Genomic DNA, 17174 nt, shown 5'->3' with positions numbered 1-17174 from the left:
CCCCTCCCACTCAGACACCACCACCACACCGGAGGCTCCTCCCACCAAGAACTGCAAACAGAAGCTAAGAGCTGCTGCTACAGGAACTTGTTGCAAGGCGTGCTCCAAAGACGGCTGTCGCTCTGTCATTATACAGGAAGAAAATGTGTAGCTCTGCAGCAACAGAGCCTTCAAAAATACACAAAACTCGTCAACGTTCCCCTCCACGGAAATCTTTAGTAAAAGGCGAAAGATTTGTACGTGACTGAAGAGAAACCCGAGATATGACGGCTAACGGCAGGCCTTCCGCTCCTCTGCTGGAGGTCTAAGACTCTTGCGGAGGGTGCAGACTGAACAAAGGTCAGGGTGGGATAATCTGTGCATAAATTAACACGCCAATTAGAGGTCAACACAGACGAGAAAAACATGAGATCATAGATTTGTATTTAAAAAAAAAAAAAAAAAAAAAAAAGAAGAAAAATGGAGGGAAAACCATGAAACAGATTAAAAAGAGAACAGCCTCGAGAAGGCAACATCATAAAGCCGTACCCATGTCCTAACTTATTTCTTTCTGACTTTTAACCAGTTTAAGGAGGTGCACCGTTCCCAGAAGTACTGCAATACCGGGTCGATGCGTGGAGCGGACGGAGCAAGCCCCTCTTCCGTCTCCCTGCTCAAAAAATCAATTTAATATGTAGTCCTCGTATAGAGGACGTATCAGATATTAAACTGATAAGAACAGATACTACGCTTGATCTTAGCCAAAAGGCCGAGAAGCGATAACCGGAAAGGCCCGGCCGGCCCGGAGCACCCTGCCGCAAACCAGCAACTACTGGAGGGTATTTAAACCTGGTCGTCAGACCTTGACCCCTCCCACTCAGACACCACCACCACACCGGAGGCTCCTCCCACCAAGAACTGCAAACAGAAGCTAAGAGCTGCTGCTACAGGAACTTGTGGCAAGGCGTGCTCCAAAGACGGCTGTCGCTCTGTCATTATACAGGAAGAAAATGTGTAGCTCTGCAGCAACAGAGCCTTCAAAAATACACAAAACTCGTCAACGTTCCCCTCCACGGAAATCTTTAGTAAAAGGCGAAAGATTTGTACGTGACTGAAGAGAAACCCGAGATATGACGGCTAACGGCAGGCCTTCCGCTCCTCTGCTGGAGGTCTAAGACTCTTGCGGAGGGTGCAGACTGAACAAAGGTCAGGGTGGGATAATCTGTGCATAAATTAACACGCCAATTAGAGGTCAACACAGACGAGAAAAACATGAGATCATAGATTTGTATTTAAAAAAAAAAAAAAAAAAAAAAAAAGAAGAAAAATGGAGGGAAAACCATGAAACAGATTAAAAAGAGAACAGCCTCGAGAAGGCAACATCATAAAGCCGTACCCATGTCCTAACTTATTTCTTTCTGACTTTTAACCAGTTTAAGGAGGTGCACCGTTCCCAGAAGTACTGCAATACCGGGTCGATGCGTGGAGCGGACGGAGCAAGCCCCTCTTCCGTCTCCCTGCTCAAAAAATCAATTTAATATGTAGTCCTCGTATAGAGGACGTATCAGATATTAAACTGATAAGAACAGATACTACGCTTGATCTTAGCCAAAAGGCCGAGAAGCGATAACCGGAAAGGCCCGGCCGGCCCGGAGCACCCTGCCGCAAACCAGCAACTACTGGAGGGTATTTAAACCTGGTCGTCAGACCTTGACCCCTCCCACTCAGACACCACCACCACACCGGAGGCTCCTCCCACCAAGAACTGCAAACAGAAGCTAAGAGCTGCTGCTACAGGAACTTGTGGCAAGGCGTGCTCCAAAGACGGCTGTCGCTCTGTCATTATACAGGAAGAAAATGTGTAGCTCTGCAGCAACAGAGCCTTCAAAAATACACAAAACTCGTCAACGTTCCCCTCCACGGAAATCTTTAGTAAAAGGCGAAAGATTTGTACGTGACTGAAGAGAAACCCGAGATATGACGGCTAACGGCAGGCCTTCCGCTCCTCTGCTGGAGGTCTAAGACTCTTGCGGAGGGTGCAGACTGAACAAAGGTCAGGGTGGGATAATCTGTGCATAAATTAACACGCCAATTAGAGGTCAACACAGACGAGAAAAACATGAGATCATAGATTTGTATTTAAAAAAAAAAAAAAAAAAAAAAAGAAGAAAAATGGAGGGAAAACCATGAAACAGATTAAAAAGAGAACAGCCTCGAGAAGGCAACATCATAAAGCCGTACCCATGTCCTAACTTATTTCTTTCTGACTTTTAACCAGTTTAAGGAGGTGCACCGTTCCCAGAAGTACTGCAATACCGGGTCGATGCGTGGAGCGGACGGAGCAAGCCCCTCTTCCGTCTCCCTGCTCAAAAAATCAATTTAATATGTAGTCCTCGTATAGAGGACGTATCAGATATTAAACTGATAAGAACAGATACTACGCTTGATCTTAGCCAAAAGGCCGAGAAGCGATAACCGGAAAGGCCCGGCCGGCCCGGAGCACCCTGCCGCAAACCAGCAACTACTGGAGGGTATTTAAACCTGGTCGTCAGACCTTGACCCCTCCCACTCAGACACCACCACCACACCGGAGGCTCCTCCCACCAAGAACTGCAAACAGAAGCTAAGAGCTGCTGCTACAGGAACTTGTGGCAAGGCGTGCTCCAAAGACGGCTGTCGCTCTGTCATTATACAGGAAGAAAATGTGTAGCTCTGCAGCAACAGAGCCTTCAAAAATACACAAAACTCGTCAACGTTCCCCTCCACGGAAATCTTTAGTAAAAGGCGAAAGATTTGTACGTGACTGAAGAGAAACCCGAGATATGACGGCTAACGGCAGGCCTTCCGCTCCTCTGCTGGAGGTCTAAGACTCTTGCGGAGGGTGCAGACTGAACAAAGGTCAGGGTGGGATAATCTGTGCATAAATTAACACGCCAATTAGAGGTCAACACAGACGAGAAAAACATGAGATCATAGATTTGTATTTAAAAAAAAAAAAAAAAAAAAAAAAAGAAGAAAAATGGAGGGAAAACCATGAAACAGATTAAAAAGAGAACAGCCTCGAGAAGGCAACATCATAAAGCCGTACCCATGTCCTAACTTATTTCTTTCTGACTTTTAACCAGTTTAAGGAGGTGCACCGTTCCCAGAAGTACTGCAATACCGGGTCGATGCGTGGAGCGGACGGAGCAAGCCCCTCTTCCGTCTCCCTGCTCAAAAAATCAATTTAATATGTAGTCCTCGTATAGAGGACGTATCAGATATTAAACTGATAAGAACAGATACTACGCTTGATCTTAGCCAAAAGGCCGAGAAGCGATAACCGGAAAGGCCCGGCCGGCCCGGAGCACCCTGCCGCAAACCAGCAACTACTGGAGGGTATTTAAACCTGGTCGTCAGACCTTGACCCCTCCCACTCAGACACCACCACCACACCGGAGGCTCCTCCCACCAAGAACTGCAAACAGAAGCTAAGAGCTGCTGCTACAGGAACTTGTGGCAAGGCGTGCTCCAAAGACGGCTGTCGCTCTGTCATTATACAGGAAGAAAATGTGTAGCTCTGCAGCAACAGAGCCTTCAAAAATACACAAAACTCGTCAACGTTCCCCTCCACGGAAATCTTTAGTAAAAGGCGAAAGATTTGTACGTGACTGAAGAGAAACCCGAGATATGACGGCTAACGGCAGGCCTTCCGCTCCTCTGCTGGAGGTCTAAGACTCTTGCGGAGGGTGCAGACTGAACAAAGGTCAGGGTGGGATAATCTGTGCATAAATTAACACGCCAATTAGAGGTCAACACAGACGAGAAAAACATGAGATCATAGATTTGTATTTAAAAAAAAAAAAAAAAAAAAAAAAGAAGAAAAATGGAGGGAAAACCATGAAACAGATTAAAAAGAGAACAGCCTCGAGAAGGCAACATCATAAAGCCGTACCCATGTCCTAACTTATTTCTTTCTGACTTTTAACCAGTTTAAGGAGGTGCACCGTTCCCAGAAGTACTGCAATACCGGGTCGATGCGTGGAGCGGACGGAGCAAGCCCCTCTTCCGTCTCCCTGCTCAAAAAATCAATTTAATATGTAGTCCTCGTATAGAGGACGTATCAGATATTAAACTGATAAGAACAGATACTACGCTTGATCTTAGCCAAAAGGCCGAGAAGCGATAACCGGAAAGGCCCGGCCGGCCCGGAGCACCCTGCCGCAAACCAGCAACTACTGGAGGGTATTTAAACCTGGTCGTCAGACCTTGACCCCTCCCACTCAGACACCACCACCACACCGGAGGCTCCTCCCACCAAGAACTGCAAACAGAAGCTAAGAGCTGCTGCTACAGGAACTTGTGGCAAGGCGTGCTCCAAAGACGGCTGTCGCTCTGTCATTATACAGGAAGAAAATGTGTAGCTCTGCAGCAACAGAGCCTTCAAAAATACACAAAACTCGTCAACGTTCCCCTCCACGGAAATCTTTAGTAAAAGGCGAAAGATTTGTACGTGACTGAAGAGAAACCCGAGATATGACGGCTAACGGCAGGCCTTCCGCTCCTCTGCTGGAGGTCTAAGACTCTTGCGGAGGGTGCAGACTGAACAAAGGTCAGGGTGGGATAATCTGTGCATAAATTAACACGCCAATTAGAGGTCAACACAGACGAGAAAAACATGAGATCATAGATTTGTATTTAAAAAAAAAAAAAAAAAAAAAAAAGAAGAAAAATGGAGGGAAAACCATGAAACAGATTAAAAAGACAACAGCCTCGAGAAGGCAACATCATAAAGCCGTACCCATGTCCTAACTTATTTCTTTCTGACTTTTAACCAGTTTAAGGAGGTGCACCGTTCCCAGAAGTACTGCAATACCGGGTCGATGCGTGGAGCGGACGGAGCAAGCCCCTCTTCCGTCTCCCTGCTCAAAAAATCAATTTAATATGTAGTCCTCGTATAGAGGACGTATCAGATATTAAACTGATAAGAACAGATACTACGCTTGATCTTAGCCAAAAGGCCGAGAAGCGATAACCGGAAAGGCCCGGCCGGCCCGGAGCACCCTACCGCAAACCAGCAACTACTGGAGGGTATTTAAACCTGGTCGTCAGACCTTGACCCCTCCCACTCAGACACCACCACCACACCGGAGGCTCCTCCCACCAAGAACTGCAAACAGAAGCTAAGAGCTGCTGCTACAGGAACTTGTGGCAAGGCGTGCTCCAAAGACGGCTGTCGCTCTGTCATTATACAGGAAGAAAATGTGTAGCTCTGCAGCAACAGAGCCTTCAAAAATACACAAAACTCGTCAACGTTCCCCTCCACGGAAATCTTTAGTAAAAGGCGAAAGATTTGTACGTGACTGAAGAGAAACCCGAGATATGACGGCTAACGGCAGGCCTTCCGCTCCTCTGCTGGAGGTCTAAGACTCTTGCGGAGGGTGCAGACTGAACAAAGGTCAGGGTGGGATAATCTGTGCATAAATTAACACGCCAATTAGAGGTCAACACAGACGAGAAAAACATGAGATCATAGATTTGTATTTAAAAAAAAAAAAAAAAAAAAAAAAGAAGAAAAATGGAGGGAAAACCATGAAACAGATTAAAAAGAGAACAGCCTCGAGAAGGCAACATCATAAAGCCGTACCCATGTCCTAACTTATTTCTTTCTGACTTTTAACCAGTTTAAGGAGGTGCACCGTTCCCAGAAGTACTGCAATACCGGGTCGATGCGTGGAGCGGACGGAGCAAGCCCCTCTTCCGTCTCCCTGCTCAAAAAATCAATTTAATATGTAGTCCTCGTATAGAGGACGTATCAGATATTAAACTGATAAGAACAGATACTACGCTTGATCTTAGCCAAAAGGCCGAGAAGCGATAACCGGAAAGGCCCGGCCGGCCCGGAGCACCCTGCCGCAAACCAGCAACTACTGGAGGGTATTTAAACCTGGTCGTCAGACCTTGACCCCTCCCACTCAGACACCACCACCACACCGGAGGCTCCTCCCACCAAGAACTGCAAACAGAAGCTAAGAGCTGCTGCTACAGGAACTTGTGGCAAGGCGTGCTCCAAAGACGGCTGTCGCTCTGTCATTATACAGGAAGAAAATGTGTAGCTCTGCAGCAACAGAGCCTTCAAAAATACACAAAACTCGTCAACGTTCCCCTCCACGGAAATCTTTAGTAAAAGGCGAAAGATTTGTACGTGACTGAAGAGAAACCCGAGATATGACGGCTAACGGCAGGCCTTCCGCTCCTCTGCTGGAGGTCTAAGACTCTTGCGGAGGGTGCAGACTGAACAAAGGTCAGGGTGGGATAATCTGTGCATAAATTAACACGCCAATTAGAGGTCAACACAGACGAGAAAAACATGAGATCATAGATTTGTATTTAAAAAAAAAAAAAAAAAAAAAAAAGAAGAAAAATGGAGGGAAAACCATGAAACAGATTAAAAAGAGAACAGCCTCGAGAAGGCAACATCATAAAGCCGTACCCATGTCCTAACTTATTTCTTTCTGACTTTTAACCAGTTTAAGGAGGTGCACCGTTCCCAGAAGTACTGCAATACCGGGTCGATGCGTGGAGCGGACGGAGCAAGCCCCTCTTCCGTCTCCCTGCTCAAAAAATCAATTTAATATGTAGTCCTCGTATAGAGGACGTATCAGATATTAAACTGATAAGAACAGATACTACGCTTGATCTTAGCCAAAAGGCCGAGAAGCGATAACCGGAAAGGCCCGGCCGGCCCGGAGCACCCTGCCGCAAACCAGCAACTACTGGAGGGTATTTAAACCTGGTCGTCAGACCTTGACCCCTCCCACTCAGACACCACCACCACACCGGAGGCTCCTCCCACCAAGAACTGCAAACAGAAGCTAAGAGCTGCTGCTACAGGAACTTGTGGCAAGGCGTGCTCCAAAGACGGCTGTCGCTCTGTCATTATACAGGAAGAAAATGTGTAGCTCTGCAGCAACAGAGCCTTCAAAAATACACAAAACTCGTCAACGTTCCCCTCCACGGAAATCTTTAGTAAAAGGCGAAAGATTTGTACGTGACTGAAGAGAAACCCGAGATATGACGGCTAACGGCAGGCCTTCCGCTCCTCTGCTGGAGGTCTAAGACTCTTGCGGAGGGTGCAGACTGAACAAAGGTCAGGGTGGGATAATCTGTGCATAAATTAACACGCCAATTAGAGGTCAACACAGACGAGAAAAACATGAGATCATAGATTTGTATTTAAAAAAAAAAAAAAAAAAAAAAAAGAAGAAAAATGGAGGGAAAACCATGAAACAGATTAAAAAGACAACAGCCTCGAGAAGGCAACATCATAAAGCCGTACCCATGTCCTAACTTATTTCTTTCTGACTTTTAACCAGTTTAAGGAGGTGCACCGTTCCCAGAAGTACTGCAATACCGGGTCGATGCGTGGAGCGGACGGAGCAAGCCCCTCTTCCGTCTCCCTGCTCAAAAAATCAATTTAATATGTAGTCCTCGTATAGAGGACGTATCAGATATTAAACTGATAAGAACAGATACTACGCTTGATCTTAGCCAAAAGGCCGAGAAGCGATAACCGGAAAGGCCCGGCCGGCCCGGAGCACCCTGCCGCAAACCAGCAACTACTGGAGGGTATTTAAACCTGGTCGTCAGACCTTGACCCCTCCCACTCAGACACCACCACCACACCGGAGGCTCCTCCCACCAAGAACTGCAAACAGAAGCTAAGAGCTGCTGCTACAGGAACTTGTGGCAAGGCGTGCTCCAAAGACGGCTGTCGCTCTGTCATTATACAGGAAGAAAATGTGTAGCTCTGCAGCAACAGAGCCTTCAAAAATACACAAAACTCGTCAACGTTCCCCTCCACGGAAATCTTTAGTAAAAGGCGAAAGATTTGTACGTGACTGAAGAGAAACCCGAGATATGACGGCTAACGGCAGGCCTTCCGCTCCTCTGCTGGAGGTCTAAGACTCTTGCGGAGGGTGCAGACTGAACAAAGGTCAGGGTGGGATAATCTGTGCATAAATTAACACGCCAATTAGAGGTCAACACAGACGAGAAAAACATGAGATCATAGATTTGTATTTAAAAAAAAAAAAAAAAAAAAAAAAGAAGAAAAATGGAGGGAAAACCATGAAACAGATTAAAAAGAGAACAGCCTCGAGAAGGCAACATCATAAAGCCGTACCCATGTCCTAACTTATTTCTTTCTGACTTTTAACCAGTTTAAGGAGGTGCACCGTTCCCAGAAGTACTGCAATACCGGGTCGATGCGTGGAGCGGACGGAGCAAGCCCCTCTTCCGTCTCCCTGCTCAAAAAATCAATTTAATATGTAGTCCTCGTATAGAGGACGTATCAGATATTAAACTGATAAGAACAGATACTACGCTTGATCTTAGCCAAAAGGCCGAGAAGCGATAACCGGAAAGGCCCGGCCGGCCCGGAGCACCCTGCCGCAAACCAGCAACTACTGGAGGGTATTTAAACCTGGTCGTCAGACCTTGACCCCTCCCACTCAGACACCACCACCACACCGGAGGCTCCTCCCACCAAGAACTGCAAACAGAAGCTAAGAGCTGCTGCTACAGGAACTTGTGGCAAGGCGTGCTCCAAAGACGGCTGTCGCTCTGTCATTATACAGGAAGAAAATGTGTAGCTCTGCAGCAACAGAGCCTTCAAAAATACACAAAACTCGTCAACGTTCCCCTCCACGGAAATCTTTAGTAAAAGGCGAAAGATTTGTACGTGACTGAAGAGAAACCCGAGATATGACGGCTAACGGCAGGCCTTCCGCTCCTCTGCTGGAGGTCTAAGACTCTTGCGGAGGGTGCAGACTGAACAAAGGTCAGGGTGGGATAATCTGTGCATAAATTAACACGCCAATTAGAGGTCAACACAGACGAGAAAAACATGAGATCATAGATTTGTATTTAAAAAAAAAAAAAAAAAAAAAAAGAAGAAAAATGGAGGGAAAACCATGAAACAGATTAAAAAGACAACAGCCTCGAGAAGGCAACATCATAAAGCCGTACCCATGTCCTAACTTATTTCTTTCTGACTTTTAACCAGTTTAAGGAGGTGCACCGTTCCCAGAAGTACTGCAATACCGGGTCGATGCGTGGAGCGGACGGAGCAAGCCCCTCTTCCGTCTCCCTGCTCAAAAAATCAATTTAATATGTAGTCCTCGTATAGAGGACGTATCAGATATTAAACTGATAAGAACAGATACTACGCTTGATCTTAGCCAAAAGGCCGAGAAGCGATAACCGGAAAGGCCCGGCCGGCCCGGAGCACCCTGCCGCAAACCAGCAACTACTGGAGGGTATTTAAACCTGGTCGTCAGACCTTGACCCCTCCCACTCAGACACCACCACCACACCGGAGGCTCCTCCCACCAAGAACTGCAAACAGAAGCTAAGAGCTGCTGCTACAGGAACTTGTGGCAAGGCGTGCTCCAAAGACGGCTGTCGCTCTGTCATTATACAGGAAGAAAATGTGTAGCTCTGCAGCAACAGAGCCTTCAAAAATACACAAAACTCGTCAACGTTCCCCTCCACGGAAATCTTTAGTAAAAGGCGAAAGATTTGTACGTGACTGAAGAGAAACCCGAGATATGACGGCTAACGGCAGGCCTTCCGCTCCTCTGCTGGAGGTCTAAGACTCTTGCGGAGGGTGCAGACTGAACAAAGGTCAGGGTGGGATAATCTGTGCATAAATTAACACGCCAATTAGAGGTCAACACAGACGAGAAAAACATGAGATCATAGATTTGTATTTAAAAAAAAAAAAAAAAAAAAAAAGAAGAAAAATGGAGGGAAAACCATGAAACAGATTAAAAAGAGAACAGCCTCGAGAAGGCAACATCATAAAGCCGTACCCATGTCCTAACTTATTTCTTTCTGACTTTTAACCAGTTTAAGGAGGTGCACCGTTCCCAGAAGTACTGCAATACCGGGTCGATGCGTGGAGCGGACGGAGCAAGCCCCTCTTCCGTCTCCCTGCTCAAAAAATCAATTTAATATGTAGTCCTCGTATAGAGGACGTATCAGATATTAAACTGATAAGAACAGATACTACGCTTGATCTTAGCCAAAAGGCCGAGAAGCGATAACCGGAAAGGCCCGGCCGGCCCGGAGCACCCTGCCGCAAACCAGCAACTACTGGAGGGTATTTAAACCTGGTCGTCAGACCTTGACCCCTCCCACTCAGACACCACCACCACACCGGAGGCTCCTCCCACCAAGAACTGCAAACAGAAGCTAAGAGCTGCTGCTACAGGAACTTGTGGCAAGGCGTGCTCCAAAGACGGCTGTCGCTCTGTCATTATACAGGAAGAAAATGTGTAGCTCTGCAGCAACAGAGCCTTCAAAAATACACAAAACTCGTCAACGTTCCCCTCCACGGAAATCTTTAGTAAAAGGCGAAAGATTTGTACGTGACTGAAGAGAAACCCGAGATATGACGGCTAACGGCAGGCCTTCCGCTCCTCTGCTGGAGGTCTAAGACTCTTGCGGAGGGTGCAGACTGAACAAAGGTCAGGGTGGGATAATCTGTGCATAAATTAACACGCCAATTAGAGGTCAACACAGACGAGAAAAACATGAGATCATAGATTTGTATTTAAAAAAAAAAAAAAAAAAAAAAAAGAAGAAAAATGGAGGGAAAACCATGAAACAGATTAAAAAGAGAACAGCCTCGAGAAGGCAACATCATAAAGCCGTACCCATGTCCTAACTTATTTCTTTCTGACTTTTAACCAGTTTAAGGAGGTGCACCGTTCCCAGAAGTACTGCAATACCGGGTCGATGCGTGGAGCGGACGGAGCAAGCCCCTCTTCCGTCTCCCTGCTCAAAAAATCAATTTAATATGTAGTCCTCGTATAGAGGACGTATCAGATATTAAACTGATAAGAACAGATACTACGCTTGATCTTAGCCAAAAGGCCGAGAAGCGATAACCGGAAAGGCCCGGCCGGCCCGGAGCACCCTGCCGCAAACCAGCAACTACTGGAGGGTATTTAAACCTGGTCGTCAGACCTTGACCCCTCCCACTCAGACACCACCACCACACCGGAGGCTCCTCCCACCAAGAACTGCAAACAGAAGCTAAGAGCTGCTGCTACAGGAACTTGTGGCAAGGCGTGCTCCAAAGACGGCTGTCGCTCTGTCATTATACAGGAAGAAAATGTGTAGCTCTGCAGCAACAGAGCCTTCAAAAATACACAAAACTCGTCAACGTTCCCCTCCACGGAAATCTTTAGTAAAAGGCGAAAGATTTGTACGTGACTGAAGAGAAACCCGAGATATGACGGCTAACGGCAGGCCTTCCGCTCCTCTGCTGGAGGTCTAAGACTCTTGCGGAGGGTGCAGACTGAACAAAGGTCAGGGTGGGATAATCTGTGCATAAATTAACACGCCAATTAGAGGTCAACACAGACGAGAAAAACATGAGATCATAGATTTGTATTTAAAAAAAAAAAAAAAAAAAAAAAAGAAGAAAAATGGAGGGAAAACCATGAAACAGATTAAAAAGACAACAGCCTCGAGAAGGCAACATCATAAAGCCGTACCCATGTCCTAACTTATTTCTTTCTGACTTTTAACCAGTTTAAGGAGGTGCACCGTTCCCAGAAGTACTGCAATACCGGGTCGATGCGTGGAGCGGACGGAGCAAGCCCCTCTTCCGTCTCCCTGCTCAAAAAATCAATTTAATATGTAGTCCTCGTATAGAGGACGTATCAGATATTAAACTGATAAGAACAGATACTACGCTTGATCTTAGCCAAAAGGCCGAGAAGCGATAACCGGAAAGGCCCGGCCGGCCCGGAGCACCCTGCCGCAAACCAGCAACTACTGGAGGGTATTTAAACCTGGTCGTCAGACCTTGACCCCTCCCACTCAGACACCACCACCACACCGGAGGCTCCTCCCACCAAGAACTGCAAACAGAAGCTAAGAGCTGCTGCTACAGGAACTTGTGGCAAGGCGTGCTCCAAAGACGGCTGTCGCTCTGTCATTATACAGGAAGAAAATGTGTAGCTCTGCAGCAACAGAGCCTTCAAAAATACACAAAACTCGTCAACGTTCCCCTCCACGGAAATCTTTAGTAAAAGGCGAAAGATTTGTACGTGACTGAAGAGAAACCCGAGATATGACGGCTAACGGCAGGCCTTCCGCTCCTCTGCTGGAGGTCTAAGACTCTTGCGGAGGGTGCAGACTGAACAAAGGTCAGGGTGGGATAATCTGTGCATAAATTAACACGCCAATTAGAGGTCAACACAGACGAGAAAAACATGAGATCATAGATTTGTATTTAAAAAAAAAAAAAAAAAAAAAAAAGAAGAAAAATGGAGGGAAAACCATGAAACAGATTAAAAAGAGAACAGCCTCGAGAAGGCAACATCATAAAGCCGTACCCATGTCCTAACTTATTTCTTTCTGACTTTTAACCAGTTTAAGGAGGTGCACCGTTCCCAGAAGTACTGCAATACCGGGTCGATGCGTGGAGCGGACGGAGCAAGCCCCTCTTCCGTCTCCCTGCTCAAAAAATCAATTTAATATGTAGTCCTCGTATAGAGGACGTATCAGATATTAAACTGATAAGAACAGATACTACGCTTGATCTTAGCCAAAAGGCCGAGAAGCGATAACCGGAAAGGCCCGGCCGGCCCGGAGCACCCTGCCGCAAACCAGCAACTACTGGAGGGTATTTAAACCTGGTCGTCAGACCTTGACCCCTCCCACTCAGACACCACCACCACACCGGAGGCTCCTCCCACCAAGAACTGCAAACAGAAGCTAAGAGCTGCTGCTACAGGAACTTGTGGCAAGGCGTGCTCCAAAGACGGCTGTCGCTCTGTCATTATACAGGAAGAAAATGTGTAGCTCTGCAGCAACAGAGCCTTCAAAAATACACAAAACTCGTCAACGTTCCCCTCCACGGAAATCTTTAGTAAAAGGCGAAAGATTTGTACGTGACTGAAGAGAAACCCGAGATATGACGGCTAACGGCAGGCCTTCCGCTCCTCTGCTGGAGGTCTAAGACTCTTGCGGAGGGTGCAGACTGAACAAAGGTCAGGGTGGGATAATCTGTGCATAAATTAACACGCCAATTAGAGGTCAACACAGACGAGAAAAACATGAGATCATAGATTTGTATTTAAAAAAAAAAAAAAAAAAAAAAAAGAAGAAAAATGGAGGGAAAACCATGAAACAGATTAAAAAGACAACAGCCTCGAGAAGGCAACATCATAAAGCCGTACCCATGTCCTAACTTATTTCTTTCTGACTTTTAACCAGTTTAAGGAGGTGCACCGTTCCCAGAAGTACTGCAATACCGGGTCGATGCGTGGAGCGGACGGAGCAAGCCCCTCTTCCGTCTCCCTGCTCAAAAAATCAATTTAATATGTAGTCCTCGTATAGAGGACGTATCAGATATTAAACTGATAAGAACAGATACTACGCTTGATCTTAGCCAAAAGGCCGAGAAGCGATAACCGGAAAGGCCCGGCCGGCCCGGAGCACCCTGCCGCAAACCAGCAACTACTGGAGGGTATTTAAACCTGGTCGTCAGACCTTGACCCCTCCCACTCAGACACCACCACCACACCGGAGGCTCCTCCCACCAAGAACTGCAAACAGAAGCTAAGAGCTGCTGCTACAGGAACTTGTGGCAAGGCGTGCTCCAAAGACGGCTGTCGCTCTGTCATTATACAGGAAGAAAATGTGTAGCTCTGCAGCAACAGAGCCTTCAAAAATACACAAAACTCGTCAACGTTCCCCTCCACGGAAATCTTTAGTAAAAGGCGAAAGATTTGTACGTGACTGAAGAGAAACCCGAGATATGACGGCTAACGGCAGGCCTTCCGCTCCTCTGCTGGAGGTCTAAGACTCTTGCGGAGGGTGCAGACTGAACAAAGGTCAGGGTGGGATAATCTGTGCATAAATTAACACGCCAATTAGAGGTCAACACAGACGAGAAAAACATGAGATCATAGATTTGTATTTAAAAAAAAAAAAAAAAAAAAAAAAGAAGAAAAATGGAGGGAAAACCATGAAACAGATTAAAAAGAGAACAGCCTCGAGAAGGCAACATCATAAAGCCGTACCCATGTCCTAACTTATTTCTTTCTGACTTTTAACCAGTTTAAGGAGGTGCACCGTTCCCAGAAGTACTGCAATACCGGGTCGATGCGTGGAGCGGACGGAGCAAGCCCCTCTTCCGTCTCCCTGCTCAAAAAATCAATTTAATATGTAGTCCTCGTATAGAGGACGTATCAGATATTAAACTGATAAGAACAGATACTACGCTTGATCTTAGCCAAAAGGCCGAGAAGCGATAACCGGAAAGGCCCGGCCGGCCCGGAGCACCCTGCCGCAAACCAGCAACTACTGGAGGGTATTTAAACCTGGTCGTCAGACCTTGACCCCTCCCACTCAGACACCACCACCACACCGGAGGCTCCTCCCACCAAGAACTGCAAACAGAAGCTAAGAGCTGCTGCTACAGGAACTTGTGGCAAGGCGTGCTCCAAAGACGGCTGTCGCTCTGTCATTATACAGGAAGAAAATGTGTAGCTCTGCAGCAACAGAGCCTTCAAAAATACACAAAACTCGTCAACGTTCCCCTCCACGGAAATCTTTAGTAAAAGGCGAAAGATTTGTACGTGACTGAAGAGAAACCCGAGATATGACGGCTAACGGCAGGCCTTCCGCTCCTCTGCTGGAGGTCTAAGACTCTTGCGGAGGGTGCAGACTGAACAAAGGTCAGGGTGGGATAATCTGTGCATAAATTAACACGCCAATTAGAGGTCAACACAGACGAGAAAAACATGAGATCATAGATTTGTATTTAAAAAAAAAAAAAAAAAAAAAAAAGAAGAAAAATGGAGGGAAAACCATGAAACAGATTAAAAAGACAACAGCCTCGAGAAGGCAACATCATAAAGCCGTACCCATGTCCTAACTTATTTCTTTCTGACTTTTAACCAGTTTAAGGAGGTGCACCGTTCCCAGAAGTACTGCAATACCGGGTCGATGCGTGGAGCGGACGGAGCAAGCCCCTCTTCCGTCTCCCTGCTCAAAAAATCAATTTAATATGTAGTCCTCGTATAGAGGACGTATCAGATATTAAACTGATAAGAACAGATACTACGCTTGATCTTAGCCAAAAGGCCGAGAAGCGATAACCGGAAAGGCCCGGCCGGCCCGGAGCACCCTGCCGCAAACCAGCAACTACTGGAGGGTATTTAAACCTGGTCGTCAGACCTTGACCCTCCCACTCAGACACCACCACCACACCGGAGGCTCCTCCCACCAAGAACTGCAAACAGAAGCTAAGAGCTGCTGCTACAGGAACTTGTGGCAAGGCGTGCTCCAAAGACGGCTGTCGCTCTGTCATTATACAGGAAGAAAATGTGTAGCTCTGCAGCAACAGAGCCTTCAAAAATACACAAAACTCGTCAACGTTCCCCTCCACGGAAATCTTTAGTAAAAGGCGAAAGATTTGTACGTGACTGAAGAGAAACCCGAGATATGACGGCTAACGGCAGGCCTTCCGCTCCTCTGCTGGAGGTCTAAGACTCTTGCGGAGGGTGCAGACTGAACAAAGGTCAGGGTGGGATAATCTGTGCATAAATTAACACGCCAATTAGAGGTCAACACAGACGAGAAAAACATGAGATCATAGATTTGTATTTAAAAAAAAAAAAAAAAAAAAAAAAGAAGAAAAATGGAGGGAAAACCATGAAACAGATTAAAAAGACAACAGCCTCGAGAAGGCAACATCATAAAGCCGTACCCATGTCCTAACTTATTTCTTTCTGACTTTTAACCAGTTTAAGGAGGTGCACCGTTCCCAGAAGTACTGCAATACCGGGTCGATGCGTGGAGCGGACGGAGCAAGCCCCTCTTCCGTCTCCCTGCTCAAAAAATCAATTTAATATGTAGTCCTCGTATAGAGGACGTATCAGATATTAAACTGATAAGAACAGATACTACGCTTGATCTTAGCCAAAAGGCCGAGAAGCGATAACCGGAAAGGCCCGGCCGGCCCGGAGCACCCTGCCGCAAACCAGCAACTACTGGAGGGTATTTAAACCTGGTCGTCAGACCTTGACCCCTCCCACTCAGACACCACCACCACACCGGAGGCTCCTCCCACCAAGAACTGCAAACAGAAGCTAAGAGCTGCTGCTACAGGAACTTGTGGCAAGGCGTGCTCCAAAGACGGCTGTCGCTCTGTCATTATACAGGAAGAAAATGTGTAGCTCTGCAGCAACAGAGCCTTCAAAAATACACAAAACTCGTCAACGTTCCCCTCCACGGAAATCTTTAGTAAAAGGCGAAAGATTTGTACGTGACTGAAGAGAAACCCGAGATATGACGGCTAACGGCAGGCCTTCCGCTCCTCTGCTGGAGGTCTAAGACTCTTGCGGAGGGTGCAGACTGAACAAAGGTCAGGGTGGGATAATCTGTGCATAAATTAACACGCCAATTAGAGGTCAACACAGACGAGAAAAACATGAGATCATAGATTTGTATTTAAAAAAAAAAAAAAAAAAAAAAAAGAAGAAAAATGGAGGGAAAACCATGAAACAGATTAAAAAGAGAACAGCCTCGAGAAGGCAACATCATAAAGCCGTACCCATGTCCTAACTTATTTCTTTCTGACTTTTAACCAGTTTAAGGAGGTGCACCGTTCCCAGAAGTACTGCAATACCGGGTCGATGCGTGGAGCGGACGGAGCAAGCCCCTCTTCCGTCTCCCTGCTCAAAAAATCAATTTAATATGTAGTCCTCGTATAGAGGACGTATCAGATATTAAACTGATAAGAACAGATACTACGCTTGATCTTAGCCAAAAGGCCGAGAAGCGATAACCGGAAAGGCCCGGCCGGCCCGGAGCACCCTGCCGCAAACCAGCAACTACTGGAGGGTATTTAAACCTGGTCGTCAGACCTTGACCCCTCCCACTCAGACACCACCACCACACCGGAGGCTCCTCCCACCAAGAACTGCAAACAGAAGCTAAGAGCTGCTGCTACAGGAACTTGTGGCAAGGCGTGCTCCAAAGACGGCTGTCGCTCTGTCATTATACAGGAAGAAAATGTGTAGCTCTGCAGCAACAGAGCCTTCAAAAATACACAAAACTCGTCAACGTTCCCCTCCACGGAAATCTTTAGTAAAAGGCGAAAGATTTGTAAATCTGATAGAGTGTGT

The 17174-nt window shown here is 46.7% G+C and overlaps 40 non-coding genes and 1 pseudogene across 40 annotated transcripts; all 41 read right to left on the bottom strand.

Moving 5' to 3' along the window:
- Positions 1 to 149: 149 nt before the first annotated feature.
- Positions 150 to 263, bottom strand: LOC136680000 (U5 spliceosomal RNA). Its single transcript, XR_010796727.1, has one exon. It is a non-coding gene; the product is annotated as a U5 spliceosomal RNA (small nuclear RNA).
- A 306-nt stretch (positions 264 to 569) lies between these two features.
- On the bottom strand, positions 570 to 760 carry LOC136679934 (U2 spliceosomal RNA). The gene has a single exon (XR_010796667.1). It is a non-coding gene; the product is annotated as a U2 spliceosomal RNA (small nuclear RNA).
- A 235-nt stretch (positions 761 to 995) lies between these two features.
- On the bottom strand, positions 996 to 1109 carry LOC136679999 (U5 spliceosomal RNA). The gene has a single exon (XR_010796726.1). It is a non-coding gene; the product is annotated as a U5 spliceosomal RNA (small nuclear RNA).
- A 307-nt stretch (positions 1110 to 1416) lies between these two features.
- Positions 1417 to 1607, bottom strand: LOC136679933 (U2 spliceosomal RNA). The gene has a single exon (XR_010796666.1). It is a non-coding gene; the product is annotated as a U2 spliceosomal RNA (small nuclear RNA).
- Positions 1608 to 1842: 235 nt separating this feature from the next.
- Positions 1843 to 1956, bottom strand: LOC136679998 (U5 spliceosomal RNA). Its single transcript, XR_010796725.1, has one exon. It is a non-coding gene; the product is annotated as a U5 spliceosomal RNA (small nuclear RNA).
- A 305-nt stretch (positions 1957 to 2261) lies between these two features.
- LOC136679932 (U2 spliceosomal RNA) lies at positions 2262 to 2452 on the bottom strand. Its single transcript, XR_010796665.1, has one exon. It is a non-coding gene; the product is annotated as a U2 spliceosomal RNA (small nuclear RNA).
- A 235-nt stretch (positions 2453 to 2687) lies between these two features.
- Positions 2688 to 2801, bottom strand: LOC136679996 (U5 spliceosomal RNA). The gene has a single exon (XR_010796723.1). It is a non-coding gene; the product is annotated as a U5 spliceosomal RNA (small nuclear RNA).
- Positions 2802 to 3108: 307 nt separating this feature from the next.
- Positions 3109 to 3299, bottom strand: LOC136679931 (U2 spliceosomal RNA). The gene has a single exon (XR_010796664.1). It is a non-coding gene; the product is annotated as a U2 spliceosomal RNA (small nuclear RNA).
- Positions 3300 to 3534: 235 nt separating this feature from the next.
- On the bottom strand, positions 3535 to 3648 carry LOC136679995 (U5 spliceosomal RNA). The gene has a single exon (XR_010796722.1). It is a non-coding gene; the product is annotated as a U5 spliceosomal RNA (small nuclear RNA).
- Positions 3649 to 3954: 306 nt separating this feature from the next.
- Positions 3955 to 4145, bottom strand: LOC136679930 (U2 spliceosomal RNA). The gene has a single exon (XR_010796663.1). It is a non-coding gene; the product is annotated as a U2 spliceosomal RNA (small nuclear RNA).
- Positions 4146 to 4380: 235 nt separating this feature from the next.
- LOC136679994 (U5 spliceosomal RNA) lies at positions 4381 to 4494 on the bottom strand. Its single transcript, XR_010796721.1, has one exon. It is a non-coding gene; the product is annotated as a U5 spliceosomal RNA (small nuclear RNA).
- Positions 4495 to 4800: 306 nt separating this feature from the next.
- LOC136679929 (U2 spliceosomal RNA) lies at positions 4801 to 4991 on the bottom strand. Its single transcript, XR_010796662.1, has one exon. It is a non-coding gene; the product is annotated as a U2 spliceosomal RNA (small nuclear RNA).
- Positions 4992 to 5226: 235 nt separating this feature from the next.
- Positions 5227 to 5340, bottom strand: LOC136679993 (U5 spliceosomal RNA). The gene has a single exon (XR_010796720.1). It is a non-coding gene; the product is annotated as a U5 spliceosomal RNA (small nuclear RNA).
- A 306-nt stretch (positions 5341 to 5646) lies between these two features.
- On the bottom strand, positions 5647 to 5837 carry LOC136679927 (U2 spliceosomal RNA). The gene has a single exon (XR_010796660.1). It is a non-coding gene; the product is annotated as a U2 spliceosomal RNA (small nuclear RNA).
- A 235-nt stretch (positions 5838 to 6072) lies between these two features.
- On the bottom strand, positions 6073 to 6186 carry LOC136679992 (U5 spliceosomal RNA). The gene has a single exon (XR_010796719.1). It is a non-coding gene; the product is annotated as a U5 spliceosomal RNA (small nuclear RNA).
- Positions 6187 to 6492: 306 nt separating this feature from the next.
- On the bottom strand, positions 6493 to 6683 carry LOC136679926 (U2 spliceosomal RNA). The gene has a single exon (XR_010796659.1). It is a non-coding gene; the product is annotated as a U2 spliceosomal RNA (small nuclear RNA).
- Positions 6684 to 6918: 235 nt separating this feature from the next.
- LOC136679991 (U5 spliceosomal RNA) lies at positions 6919 to 7032 on the bottom strand. Its single transcript, XR_010796718.1, has one exon. It is a non-coding gene; the product is annotated as a U5 spliceosomal RNA (small nuclear RNA).
- A 306-nt stretch (positions 7033 to 7338) lies between these two features.
- Positions 7339 to 7529, bottom strand: LOC136679925 (U2 spliceosomal RNA). Its single transcript, XR_010796658.1, has one exon. It is a non-coding gene; the product is annotated as a U2 spliceosomal RNA (small nuclear RNA).
- A 235-nt stretch (positions 7530 to 7764) lies between these two features.
- LOC136679990 (U5 spliceosomal RNA) lies at positions 7765 to 7878 on the bottom strand. The gene has a single exon (XR_010796717.1). It is a non-coding gene; the product is annotated as a U5 spliceosomal RNA (small nuclear RNA).
- A 306-nt stretch (positions 7879 to 8184) lies between these two features.
- Positions 8185 to 8375, bottom strand: LOC136679924 (U2 spliceosomal RNA). Its single transcript, XR_010796657.1, has one exon. It is a non-coding gene; the product is annotated as a U2 spliceosomal RNA (small nuclear RNA).
- Positions 8376 to 8610: 235 nt separating this feature from the next.
- On the bottom strand, positions 8611 to 8724 carry LOC136679989 (U5 spliceosomal RNA). The gene has a single exon (XR_010796716.1). It is a non-coding gene; the product is annotated as a U5 spliceosomal RNA (small nuclear RNA).
- A 305-nt stretch (positions 8725 to 9029) lies between these two features.
- Positions 9030 to 9220, bottom strand: LOC136679923 (U2 spliceosomal RNA). Its single transcript, XR_010796656.1, has one exon. It is a non-coding gene; the product is annotated as a U2 spliceosomal RNA (small nuclear RNA).
- Positions 9221 to 9455: 235 nt separating this feature from the next.
- On the bottom strand, positions 9456 to 9569 carry LOC136679988 (U5 spliceosomal RNA). The gene has a single exon (XR_010796715.1). It is a non-coding gene; the product is annotated as a U5 spliceosomal RNA (small nuclear RNA).
- A 305-nt stretch (positions 9570 to 9874) lies between these two features.
- Positions 9875 to 10065, bottom strand: LOC136679922 (U2 spliceosomal RNA). Its single transcript, XR_010796655.1, has one exon. It is a non-coding gene; the product is annotated as a U2 spliceosomal RNA (small nuclear RNA).
- A 235-nt stretch (positions 10066 to 10300) lies between these two features.
- LOC136679987 (U5 spliceosomal RNA) lies at positions 10301 to 10414 on the bottom strand. The gene has a single exon (XR_010796714.1). It is a non-coding gene; the product is annotated as a U5 spliceosomal RNA (small nuclear RNA).
- A 306-nt stretch (positions 10415 to 10720) lies between these two features.
- Positions 10721 to 10911, bottom strand: LOC136679921 (U2 spliceosomal RNA). The gene has a single exon (XR_010796654.1). It is a non-coding gene; the product is annotated as a U2 spliceosomal RNA (small nuclear RNA).
- Positions 10912 to 11146: 235 nt separating this feature from the next.
- LOC136679984 (U5 spliceosomal RNA) lies at positions 11147 to 11260 on the bottom strand. The gene has a single exon (XR_010796712.1). It is a non-coding gene; the product is annotated as a U5 spliceosomal RNA (small nuclear RNA).
- A 306-nt stretch (positions 11261 to 11566) lies between these two features.
- Positions 11567 to 11757, bottom strand: LOC136679920 (U2 spliceosomal RNA). Its single transcript, XR_010796653.1, has one exon. It is a non-coding gene; the product is annotated as a U2 spliceosomal RNA (small nuclear RNA).
- A 235-nt stretch (positions 11758 to 11992) lies between these two features.
- Positions 11993 to 12106, bottom strand: LOC136679983 (U5 spliceosomal RNA). Its single transcript, XR_010796711.1, has one exon. It is a non-coding gene; the product is annotated as a U5 spliceosomal RNA (small nuclear RNA).
- Positions 12107 to 12412: 306 nt separating this feature from the next.
- On the bottom strand, positions 12413 to 12603 carry LOC136679919 (U2 spliceosomal RNA). Its single transcript, XR_010796652.1, has one exon. It is a non-coding gene; the product is annotated as a U2 spliceosomal RNA (small nuclear RNA).
- A 235-nt stretch (positions 12604 to 12838) lies between these two features.
- Positions 12839 to 12952, bottom strand: LOC136679982 (U5 spliceosomal RNA). The gene has a single exon (XR_010796710.1). It is a non-coding gene; the product is annotated as a U5 spliceosomal RNA (small nuclear RNA).
- A 306-nt stretch (positions 12953 to 13258) lies between these two features.
- LOC136679918 (U2 spliceosomal RNA) lies at positions 13259 to 13449 on the bottom strand. Its single transcript, XR_010796651.1, has one exon. It is a non-coding gene; the product is annotated as a U2 spliceosomal RNA (small nuclear RNA).
- Positions 13450 to 13684: 235 nt separating this feature from the next.
- On the bottom strand, positions 13685 to 13798 carry LOC136679981 (U5 spliceosomal RNA). The gene has a single exon (XR_010796709.1). It is a non-coding gene; the product is annotated as a U5 spliceosomal RNA (small nuclear RNA).
- A 306-nt stretch (positions 13799 to 14104) lies between these two features.
- Positions 14105 to 14295, bottom strand: LOC136679916 (U2 spliceosomal RNA). Its single transcript, XR_010796649.1, has one exon. It is a non-coding gene; the product is annotated as a U2 spliceosomal RNA (small nuclear RNA).
- A 235-nt stretch (positions 14296 to 14530) lies between these two features.
- LOC136679980 (U5 spliceosomal RNA) lies at positions 14531 to 14644 on the bottom strand. Its single transcript, XR_010796708.1, has one exon. It is a non-coding gene; the product is annotated as a U5 spliceosomal RNA (small nuclear RNA).
- Positions 14645 to 14950: 306 nt separating this feature from the next.
- LOC136679915 (U2 spliceosomal RNA) lies at positions 14951 to 15141 on the bottom strand. The gene has a single exon (XR_010796648.1). It is a non-coding gene; the product is annotated as a U2 spliceosomal RNA (small nuclear RNA).
- Positions 15142 to 15375: 234 nt separating this feature from the next.
- LOC136679979 (U5 spliceosomal RNA) lies at positions 15376 to 15489 on the bottom strand. The gene has a single exon (XR_010796707.1). It is a non-coding gene; the product is annotated as a U5 spliceosomal RNA (small nuclear RNA).
- A 306-nt stretch (positions 15490 to 15795) lies between these two features.
- LOC136679914 (U2 spliceosomal RNA) lies at positions 15796 to 15986 on the bottom strand. Its single transcript, XR_010796647.1, has one exon. It is a non-coding gene; the product is annotated as a U2 spliceosomal RNA (small nuclear RNA).
- A 235-nt stretch (positions 15987 to 16221) lies between these two features.
- LOC136679978 (U5 spliceosomal RNA) lies at positions 16222 to 16335 on the bottom strand. Its single transcript, XR_010796706.1, has one exon. It is a non-coding gene; the product is annotated as a U5 spliceosomal RNA (small nuclear RNA).
- A 306-nt stretch (positions 16336 to 16641) lies between these two features.
- On the bottom strand, positions 16642 to 16832 carry LOC136679913 (U2 spliceosomal RNA). Its single transcript, XR_010796646.1, has one exon. It is a non-coding gene; the product is annotated as a U2 spliceosomal RNA (small nuclear RNA).
- Positions 16833 to 17067: 235 nt separating this feature from the next.
- LOC136680112 (U5 spliceosomal RNA) lies at positions 17068 to 17172 on the bottom strand (annotated as a pseudogene).
- Positions 17173 to 17174: the final 2 nt, after the last annotated feature.

The sequence above is a fragment of the Hoplias malabaricus genome, unplaced genomic scaffold (genome assembly GCF_029633855.1).
Source record: "Hoplias malabaricus isolate fHopMal1 unplaced genomic scaffold, fHopMal1.hap1 scaffold_132, whole genome shotgun sequence".
Taxonomy (NCBI): Eukaryota; Metazoa; Chordata; class Actinopteri; order Characiformes; family Erythrinidae; genus Hoplias; species Hoplias malabaricus.
Note: the sequence above shows the minus strand (reverse complement) of the source record. Positions and strands in the feature narration are given on the sequence as shown.